The 12100-nt window shown below is 28.2% G+C and overlaps 1 protein-coding gene across 1 annotated transcript in view; it reads right to left on the bottom strand.

The window, feature by feature from the left end:
* Positions 1-12100, bottom strand: part of LOC100164446 — an 87535-nt gene that overhangs the window by 49678 nt on the left and 25757 nt on the right. The gene's annotated exons all lie outside the window — the stretch shown is intronic.

Genomic DNA, 12100 nt, shown 5'->3' with positions numbered 1-12100 from the left:
GAGAATATAACATACAGATAACCATATTCACTACATTATTATTCTGAAAAAATATTATTCTTTCAAATTTAACCATTAGCTAAGTTGTTCGAAATAAATTAATAAACAAACCGCACCGTCGACGTAGTCTTCAATATCAATCTTAAGATAATTTGAATTGATTAATTAAAATAAAAGAATGCTACTTAATATTAAAAAAATTAATTTATATTATCACATACATCGAGTACGTCGAGGAATAGAATAATCATTTTTTTTAAATCACCTAACAATGTTTGACTCAAGAAAAAAATAAAACAAACAAAGAGACAGTACGTTTTAGCAAGGATAAAAATACCCAAACTTGTTTATAGATATGAATAATTATTATAACATTAATTAACTAATTAATTATGGACATGAGACACACAGTGGCGTACTTAGAACTAAATTTGTGGGAGGGGGGTGTAGTTACCCTCCTCCCAGTGAATACACCAATGGAAACACACAATTTATAAAAGATTGTATTATACTGTCATCAGAATCATTGTTCCTATATAAAAAAATATTTTCTATGGAATTATTACACTGCAGGTTCTTATAGTATTACCTTTATAATAAATACAATACAATACAATAATAATAGTTGTTTTTATCGATATGCACAATTTGCAAGTCAGTAGGTGCATAACATGAAGCGGTTGATACCAAAAAAATCATCAAAAACAGTTTATAACAATATTTCCGAAGAAGAACCAACAATATTAATGGTCCATATCATCAAATATTTTAACTGTGTAATTCTTGCCAAGTGTAAGACATTTCTTTAACGTTATTGCTACTCCAATCACACTATTATTGTAAATGTATAGGTTTTACAAGGATTCAATTTGAAAGATACGAGTTAACACACAAAAGTATACAAGAGAAATAATTCTGAAAATAAATGTAGAATTTCGAAATACGAAATATGTAAGATAGATATTATACGTGGGTATTACAATTGTTTCTACATACAAACTGTACATTCCATAAACGATGAAAAATAAAATTATGTTAAATAATATCGTATATTTTATAATATTGCTTATAGTAAGCCTATGGGAATCCCCTTGCATGAAATATCATTTAAGTACAATAAATACATATACATATACATATGTAACTATGCATGTTTATACATATATGCATATTATATAAACGATAGGTGATTATTTTAGCGTAATACACTCGTTTTTTTGTATTTTTAAGTATGTACCTTTTATTATAGTTTATATTATTATATTTTATACAAAAAACTAATATAAAAAAATGTTTTTGCTTTTTTTAAATTACAGCTTCAATATATTTTCAATTCCCGGTCTTAAAATGGTAATTTATGAAAATCAAATATTGAACCTGAGATAGTTTATACATTTAAGACCATGAACTTGTAGAGAAGTGCAGTTCAAATTCGCTACAGACTATTCCTTGCAATTTAATTTGATGCTCGTATAACGCTCAAAAATGTAAAAAGTTGTAAAACGTGCATTCAATTGATGTTGATATCTTTAGAGAAAATATCTACTTATGCACCTGAATAAATAATATGTGCAATAAATAATTTTAAAAAGGATTTGATATATATTTTATTTCTCAAAAACGTAGCTTTGACTTTTTCAAATGAATGTCATGCGTTCAAAAATCAAAAAATCACTGCTTAATGATAGCATAATATAAGGCATGCTTATTTGTGTTAAGCTTAACAAAAAACCGTGTATATTATGGGCGTTTATAAAATTGGATTCGGCTTTATATCAAAAAAGTTTAAGTTTATATTATACATATAGGTAGGTACAACTATACAATAATATTATGTACGTTTACATGAATTCGTTAAGATTCGACTACTGTAGCGGTGTCTTGAACAGTGGGTAACTACTATTAATGTACAGCAATTGCTGTAATATATATACGCAGCAGAAAAGTAGAAACCCATTCATTTAAGTTTGATTAACTCCTGTGGTTATGTAAACTTTACAAGAACAGCAGCAGCAAAGTTTATAGGTAAGCCACGACGATGGTGCGTTCCGTCCGTCAATACTTCAGACTTAACGTCAACGCGTAATCCCCGCAGAGAATATAGCACGCGCTATCTGCTTGTAACCGGCAAAGGTCATTCCAAGGGTAGGTAGGTAGGGGAGGGATCCGGTTATTATTGTCGGGGGGAGGCCCACGTGGGTAGTACGAGCGAGAAGCAAGAGGGTTACGATTATTATTATTATTATTATTCGTCAGCAACAAAAACGACCTAGGGGAAGTGGGGCGAGGGATACGTAAGATATACGTCGTTGAGACAGCCGCCGTCGTGAGAATGGAAAAAATGACTTTCGACCCAACGTCGACGTGAAAAATTTCCGTTTATAATGTTCTGCCAAGACGTCAATTTTTCATGCGCCCAAACCTACGAGGCAGACTTGTGAAAGGGGTCGATGTGGGAGAATAAAGTTCAAAAGCTCGAATGATTATTCCCCGGTAAAAATTGTATCACCCTAGAGGTTATGTTTTCTAAACCTACGCGACTCGTAACTACCCATCCGCCCGCCCACAATAATCGTCACCACAGCTAACAACTCTTATATCGTTGATCTCGTTTTATTTTTATTTACGGTGAGTGCAAAAAAACAAAACAAAACCGTACACCAACAGCTTTATACATAACTTTCTTTTCACAAGTCTCGCAAGTCGTACAAATAGCATACTAAAAGATCGAATAATAAAATTTCAATATTTTGAAAATGGTGGTGCTGGTGAAACGTACGTGACATTTTGTACATAGCCGATCTTAAATGTCGCAATAGCCCAGTCTTGCAGATATGTGGACTCGGTCTTTCATATAATTTATTTATTTATATTATTTCACATAATAAGCGTATATTTTCATAGCCATTTGGTGTATATTTTAAAACCATCTTAAATTCGGAGCGGAGCGATGAATCTATTGGTTTTACAATGATGTGAGTTTTTTTAATATATATTATTTATTTGTATTTATACTTGTAGATAATTATTATAATATATACCAGCTGTCCCGCCGACGTTGCTATCCGGGCCAAAGATTTGTATATTCAATAAATATATTAAATTTGTAAAAAAATGTATATGCCGTATTTCTTTTAATTATAATAGTGATATATAGTATGTAACCATTTTGTCATTTACATAAGAAACATTCTTCTTTTTTTATAAGCTGAAAAAATCATGTGTGGGCTACTCTTTAGATATCTATAAGAGTTTAAAAAATAAGCTATAAACACTCGCTAAGTCTCAAGGATTCTATTAATATACTTACCTTTTATTAAAAACGGTCGAGTAGTTTTTGAGAATATTAACTTCAAACCAAAATCAATTTTTAGTTGAGTCAACCCGACTTCACCCGTGAAAAAATGAAAATAATATAAGATATAGGCATACAGCACTAAATATAAGTGTATCTTGGTTTTGGCGGAACTCAATACACGGGCAAATTTGCGTCGGTGTAACTAGCTTTGTGAACTGATTCAACCAAGATGGACAATTAGCTTTTGGCAGATTGGATATAGTACTGGGTATAAATCGATATTATACATTCAACTATAATTAAGATATTAGAGATATAATTTCTTTATTATAAAGATATAAACGGCGTGTACTGGCATCTCGACATTTTCCGTTTTCGTTAAACTCAATAAAATTATTTTTATTTCATTAAATGTTTCTATTTTTTTTTTATTATTATGGTCTCTCCACAATACGCTTCATGTCATGTCTTCATCTTTAATTCACATTGACCTATGAAGCTCTTGATATTCAAAGTATATTATAAACGTATTATTATATATTCTATGTTGATATTAAAAATTAACTCAAGATCATAGTTACAAATTTCTCCGAAAATCATTCAATATTGACGATGGTGAATTAACTCGATAATAAGAACAATAACCAAGCACTTTTTGACAAATACAAAAAGTTTTTAAGTATAAAAAACAACATTCGTTTCAAAAAACACAGTATTATCATTTACCTATATAATTATAGATTAATTTATAGAACCACATTTGTGTTACAAAACAATTATATCGAATTCATACAAGTTAATATAATAGTAATATTAAATTTTAATTTTAATTTAAAAAAAATATAGGTACTTATTAATGTTGTATGTTTTTATTGAAGGAATATGAAACAAATTTTTGATTGACGAAAGTGTGATAAAATATTTATCAACTCATCCAGTAAGTCCCCGTGATGGATGCGTTAAATTGTAATTCAATACGATAAATCATTGAAAGTAAAAATGAATCTGAGCAGTAAAGGAGATGAAACAGTATCCATTTCTAAGGATAGTGTACCTATATTATATTATTATTATTATTTTCTTAATTGGGTAGGTTAAATTAATTGTTGGCTAATATATGGAAAATATAGATATAACTTATAAGTCAATACTGACGCACTGTAGTATAGTGTGAATAGACTCGTAGTATAAACAGCTTAAAATAAGTCTAAATATATTAAAAATATAGGTAATTGTCTAAAGGAAATAATAATATACCTACGTAGATAATGGAAAATGTTTCAGGTTTCTTTGATTTATATTTTTTTAAATTAGGTACAACAAAATAACTATACATTTACACTATCAATTAATTTTTTCGTTGAAATATCCGGTTTTGTCAAAATTTGAACTTCAAACGGCGCTTTTGTATTAGATATTTAAATTGAAAATGTAATGAAATTTTAACTTACAATTTAAACAACATAAACTTTGTCAAAAACTAGCGTTTTGTAAATATTACTGTAAATTTAACTGAGGTCCATTGATAGTTTTTCACAAAAAATCAGAAAATAATACTGAAAATAATACTGAAAATTGTCGACCACAGCAAAGTACCAACCAGATCAAATTTTCTAACAGAAATCATACTCAAACATAAAGATTGAAGCAAATTTATACTCCAAAATGTGGATACACAACAAAAAACACACACGTCAATGTCAAATCAATTCATTCATCCAGCTTAGAATCTAAAAAGTCTAATCCTTTGAATTAAAGCGGGTAAGTGGATGTCGCTCTTCTAAAAAGTAGGTTACAATAAGTGGGTCACTGTAATGGATGGTGTTAAATTTAAATTCAATGATATAATATCATTGCATACGAAAAACGATTCTGAGCAAAAATTCTATAGTGCATAGAAATTGCTAATATAAACATTTAATTTAAAGTATAGAAAATTTCATATATTATCTACGGTAATTTTTTAAGAGTAACGCCAAAAACCAAAGTCGATTTCGTCGTAAACTGATTTTGCGTAAAAATTTTTTTTTTTCCTTAATTTTTTTTTTGTTTTTCTGGGCGCATTGGTAAACTTTTGGTAATTTTTACCTGTCCAATACATCAACTAGGTTAACTTTCCCATCGGAAAAGATACTGAAGTTGAAAATCGAAATATTATTTCGACTACTTATCGTGATAGGTAGTAGGTACACACACAATTAAGAAAAAAAATGTAAAAAACACACATCATTGTAAAATCAATATATTCATTGCTCAGAATCTAAATTGATTGTATAGTATGATAGAATATTTATAAGGAAAAATTAATCACAAAAATCAATGTTATCAAGAAGACGCTAAACCCGCATGTGTTGTATCCGCCAATCAAACGTACACCAATAGTAAATTTTACGTCAACAATATTCATTTTACTCTATTATTGTTAAAATTAGAGTTTATTGACCCATAAAAGTAGTTTCTAAAAGGTTATAACTTGTTTAAAATATTAATATCAATAAAAACCTGTGAGATGCCCTAGTTAATAATCTTACATTTACATTTTATTATGGGTCAATTCACTTTAATTTTAAAAATAATAGAGTAAAATGTGCTATGTTATAGGTTTGTAAGACGGATACCACGCAAATGCAGGTGTAGCGTCCTCTTAATATTTTAAACAAATGTTATAATAGTCATAATATATTATTTTTAATATGGTATTAAAATAAATATTACTTATGTGGCTATATTTAATATTATTATTATTTGAATGATAAATTACGTCAAGAAATTATCAGTAAGAAAACCATGTACCTAGGTTAATACTTTAATTACCTAATACTTTCAAATTATTTTTTTGTATTTGTTATAATAATACATAGAATTACAATTTCAAATTAGATTAAAAACTAAAAAATTACCTACCATGACGAAAACGAAAGTAATATTAAGTATATACTTTTTAAATTAAGATTAAAAAATGTTTTTAAGTAAAATTTTTTGGTAAAAGTTTACGTTGTCGCAATGAAAAATAAATAGAAGATTTTGGTTTTGTATATTAAAACTTTAATTAAAGTTATATACAAATATTATAATAGGAAATAACTATTGTTGTATATTATGTTAGTACTTATACGTAAGTATTATGTTTTTTGTGTTAGTTTACTAGCTATTAGTATACCGTATATCTATAATATGTTTTAATGTTCTATACAGTATTTTATAATTAACAATTGAATTAAAATTCTTATTGATGTTAGAAAATGAGTAGTATATCATGAATCATAAAATGAAAAGCAATCAAAAATCAGTAAGTATAGCATTTATTATGCAACAAACAAAAATGACTATTTTATTTCATAACTGTATGGTATATTGTGTCATTGATGAACGTAAAATATCATTAGAGGCATTTACACCAACATTGCATAGGTAGAAAGTAATAGGCGCGAAAAATTATTACCTAGTGCGCCTAGTGGTAATAAACATTTTCAAATGTATTTAATATTAACAAAATGTTTATATCTGACTTTTAAAAATCTCAAAATTAACACAAATCAATACTATTTTTTTTTTTTATTGAATAAATAATACAGTTACAATAAGTATATTAATTATTTAATTTACCCCATTAAGCAGAGCTTGTGGCGAGGCATACTATATTCGATATTATGTAAATATTGAACTTGGAAAGTTGGTTTGTGTCAAAATTATATATTATACTTTAAACCTGACATATTAATATTATTAAAATATACAGTAAGTTATTTATAATCAATAGTAATACGTGTAACGAGTGAAAATAATTTTACCTACTAAATAAATGTATTCAATATTATATTTATATATTGTTTTGCTAAACGAATGTACTATAAACTTAAATAATATCTAGTGCACTGTAGGCTGAATAATATTTACGACTACACGAATTTTATATAGGTTACTGATATTTCCTAATCATAAAACATGGCAAATATAGTTTTCACGTAATGATAGCAGTGGGTTATAGGTTAATGGAAATGTAGGTGAAACCATTATAAATAAAGAAAAAACAAAATAAATTTGTTTTCTTTTGCAATTGTTGATGCTATGCTATTATTTTAAAGAATATTTTAATTTTGTTGTAAAATAAATATTAATGTTAGTATGCAGGTGGCAAGTAATGATTGTCTTATTTTAAACTTAATAGTAAGTCAACATTTTACCTTAGCAAAATTACCCATAAATCTTGTATTGATTACATGAAAAATTAATTTGCTATATTTCATGCATAAATATGGAGAGAGATAGATAACAAAAATCAGTGTGTGGGCATAATTTTAAATTATGATGAACTGTGTACATTATTAAAAATAAAAAATGAGAGATATTAGTCAAGAAAGATAAAAAAACATATTCTAAAAAATATAATACAACCTCGGCGAAAATTTAAAATTTAAAGAATAAAAAATGTCAGAAAAATACTTTTTTCAATCAATCAAGAAACGCAAGCATTTGTGAATGATAAATAGTCACTATACCTACCAAAGCCATGTATAATATGAAAGGCTATGGCTTTAGGATTTCACTCCGACAGTAAAGTAAAAATATAGTATTTCATCGTTTAATAATGTTGACGCAATGACTAATGTTATTTTACTTCTTTTATATCCGTGGGAGAATTGAGAACAACAAAAAAAAATGTCTGAAAGCTCCGAACCAAGCGCAGCATATTGTACCTATTAACAAACAACAACAAAAATAAACATAAATCCGTACTGTTTCCGGAAAAATAGGACCCTTACTTGGAGAAGGACGGAGAGGAGTTAAGAAGGGACCCCGTTGAAATTAAGTGGATATTTTCAGTCTGGCGGCAATAAACGGCGTCGGCGGCGACTTCCAACACACAGTCATCAGCAAAAAAGTTTTTAGAAGCCCGAAGTTCGGACCAGGGTTTATCCACCGCTCGTCGCCGATATTAACTTGAATTTCAGTCTATGTATATGTGTATATAGAGAGAGAAAGACAGAGAAACAAGGACGAAACAAGAACCCCATTAAAAGTTGTAATAACACCCGCGCCGAATAACAAAGCTGTACCGTGTTTAGTTTAGATACGTCGTTCGCTTGCCCTATTCTTAATAATCATAAAAAAAAATGTCTGTGTTATAAAAAACAATAAACACGAATAAAACCCGAAAGTCTCCGGATAAATTTCACACCGATACTATTTTATTTACCTCTACTAAGTTTTCATAATTTTATAGTTTAACGTCGGATAAAAGCTGATATTTCAAACCGTTTTGCATTGAGCCATTGATATAACCGTTAGGATTTATGATAATATCGATATTTGAAAAATATTTATATTCTCAAATACTACAGAAGCATAACTTACAATTTTTAGGACAAAATTACTTTTTATATTTTAATTAAATGTCAATATATTATTTCGAAATATAAATATTTTATAGTATTAATTTTTTTCAATTCAACTAAATTGCATTTTTATCTTATAAATTGAAAGTTTTTTTTTTTAATACGATAAGTTCGGAACTCTTAACATATAATTCACACAGCCACATAAACACAATACATTAAAATAATAATTTTAGTAAAATATTAGATATAATATTAATATAACACGAATATACCTATTCATAGTTCTCATGTTAAATATATTGTAATAACTAAATTTAAAAAAAAATCTATTATTCAGGCAAATTATAAAATATGCTTTATAGCATGGATTTAATTATATAGAACATTAGGTATCGTGTGCATAAGTGTCAAATAAAGAAACACATTCGAATACGAGTTTTAATGGAGTGACATTTATAATGAATGTAATAATTAATAAATAATAATAAATATTATACATCAAGCACTAACATGGCAACAATTATCGCAATGGTTAATATTATAGAAATGCAGGAAATGTAATAATATTTGTATGACCGCCAATCGGGTAAAACGTCTTAAAATGCAGTATCACGGTCTATGCGGTCAAGTGGCGTGGCCGCCCTTTTCTTTTGTGCCCGGATAATGAAACGCAGTAGAGCTCTTGGATTTTCATTAGAGAAAAAAAAATCTCTTAGTCTTTTGAAAAACTCAGAAACACGAGTGGATTTATCTGTGAAATCTGACGAAGTGCCTACCTACCTACTGCGGTGAAAAAAAAGATGAAAAAAATTGTTCACAGTGCCTTTGCTGCAGCATTCGCTCAAACTATATCAGTTTTTAAAATGAAATGTTAACTCTCGAGCAGATCTTAAGTTTTGGGGTCAATTACCTATGTGGCTACATAAATACAATTACACCATCAATTATTAGACAATATGCAATTGGAAATTATATTGATTATTTGCGTAGTGTTCTACATATTATAAACATAAATAGAGAATAAAATAAAAAATTAAAAGACGTTCCACTGAATAGCGGCGTGACCAATTAATACTTTAAATCGATAGTAAATCATCAGAATCAAAAAATGATTTCGAGTGGTTATTGGTTTATCTGAAAATGCTTACATTATTTCTTTGTTATTCAATTGTTTGTATTTGCTATTTTTTCGAAAACTAATAATAAATTCAATAAGTGATCTCCCTGGACCCTGAAGTTACCATCTGTGTTCAATAAAAATTCACACGGAGTTACTGCGTAAAACTTTTTTTATAGCTTTTTACTAAGTATCAAAAAAAAAAAAAAAAAGACGTGTATAGAACATAATAGACATTGTGAATATACTTAAGGTACCTAATTCAAGTGTATATAAATAAACGATAAGTCTAATATAAAAAAATGTACATCGGAGGTCAGTTTTATATTGCTAAACGTGATTCTATATACATTTTAGACCATAGAAACGCAATTTCCGTGTTAATCTAGACAAAAAAAAATAGTAAAGGGGAGTATAAAAAAGACGGTTCAGTTTTTCAAGTTGACAAATATCGGATTCATGACTAGAAGAACAATCGAAAATCCAGTATAAGGGAGTACACATCACATCGTTTATAAATCGGCGGTTGTCGTCCGACAGGTCACGTGCCGTAGTAAATTTGTCTACGTTCCGGAGCTACTATATTATGTTACGTAATATAATAGTTCTATCGCTGGACACCCTCGTCGCCGGAGATGTTGCAGGTAAGTTATTTTTTGAGACAAAAATAATAAAAAACTAAACTTTGCGGTTATACGAAATATACAGCACATGTATCTCTTGAATTCCCTCATTTTTAGTAACACTATATACATACAGTGAAATCTCGGCATTTCTATTGAACATATTTACCTATACCTCTTTCATATTTGACATGAAACAGCTAGTTTACATGTGCAAACGATTTTTTAATGCAAATTTTGATTCAGTCTAATCGCATAGTAATAAAAAAATATAGATGCATAAAAAATACCTTTATAACGTTTAGGCCCAAGGAAAAAAAATTAGAAACATCGATTGTAATATTATAAATGTATTCTACGCGCTCCCTATAAACTAATTAAACTTTATATTATGTGACTATTCACTCGTGACTTTACTAGATGACAGGTTTTTTTTGTAATAATTTAAGAATTAATTATAATAAATGAGAATGAATTTCTCTCCTTAATTTCTCTAATGACATAAGAACTTCACAAAAAAAAATTATTAATAATTTTATATATTACATAAATTTCAATGGCTTATAGGTACCAGTTAAAAATTATTAAGATATTCAAACTAAAAAATGTTGGTTAAAATTAAGACTCTTAATTATAATTATAAAATTAATAGGTACCTAATGCATTAAATACGTCTAACCCAAATTTTGAATAAATTATACTGTTAAAATATTAACAAAAAAATAAAATGATAAATAAGAACCCATTATCGAAGTTCTCAATATTGAACATTTATAAATTTATCAGTTTGTGGCTTAAGAATGCATCATAGACGCCATTAATACTTTAAAGCGTGCTCCGCGCCATTTTTATCCCTCCGGAAGACCTTTTTTAAATTGAAAGGGCTTTGTACCGCAGAAAACCTTTATACAATAAATCAGAGAGCAATGGAAAATCCTTCTTACGATTCCCCAGCGACAAAAATAGAAAAAATACCAAAGAACACTACAAAAAAAAAACCTTAAGAACCGTGGGCTATCTAAAGAACGTATTTTTGGTTCTCCGTGTGCCATGTCTACGAAACGTTTAACAGTTTTAGCTTTGTATCTTAACGTTGGTATAAAAAGTACAACATAACACGGTTACTATCATTTCTTAACTATTTTAATATATTTTTTTAGTTAGGTTAGAACTATAATGTTAGAAAACGAGTAAGTGGCATAAAACATATTAGCTTGTAAAGTTGTAAATCAAAAAATAATAAGAAAAAATCAGAAAAAAAAGGTGGGTAAGCGGATGTCGCTATGCTGTACAGTAGGTTATAAGTGGGTCACTGTATAATGGATAGTATTAAATTTGAATTCAATGATATAATATCACTGTATAAGAAAAACGATTCTGAGCGGAGATGGTATGTCAGTCTAGATATTAGACATACATATTTAGGTATACTTATCCATAGTATTATTAATAATTTTCAAATTAATCATATCACAATATCCATTAGGTAACGCGTTATAATTTTTAACTACAAAATAATTATTCAATTTTAAATTTGATAAATTTTGTCAAAATTTCAACTTCAAATGCTTATAAAAAATAATTGTGCCTATGTATTTTTAATATTTTTCAACTGCTGTTGTAACAATGTATCAGGAGTCTTGCATTAAATTTTCACGCATTTTTACCAAACAAATCGTAAGAAAATCGTTACGTAAGAAATCGAGTGAATATCAAATGTTGT

Source organism: Acyrthosiphon pisum, chromosome A2 (assembly GCF_005508785.2).
Source record: "Acyrthosiphon pisum isolate AL4f chromosome A2, pea_aphid_22Mar2018_4r6ur, whole genome shotgun sequence".
Classification (NCBI taxonomy): Eukaryota; Metazoa; Arthropoda; class Insecta; order Hemiptera; family Aphididae; genus Acyrthosiphon; species Acyrthosiphon pisum.
Note: the sequence above shows the minus strand (reverse complement) of the source record. Positions and strands in the feature narration are given on the sequence as shown.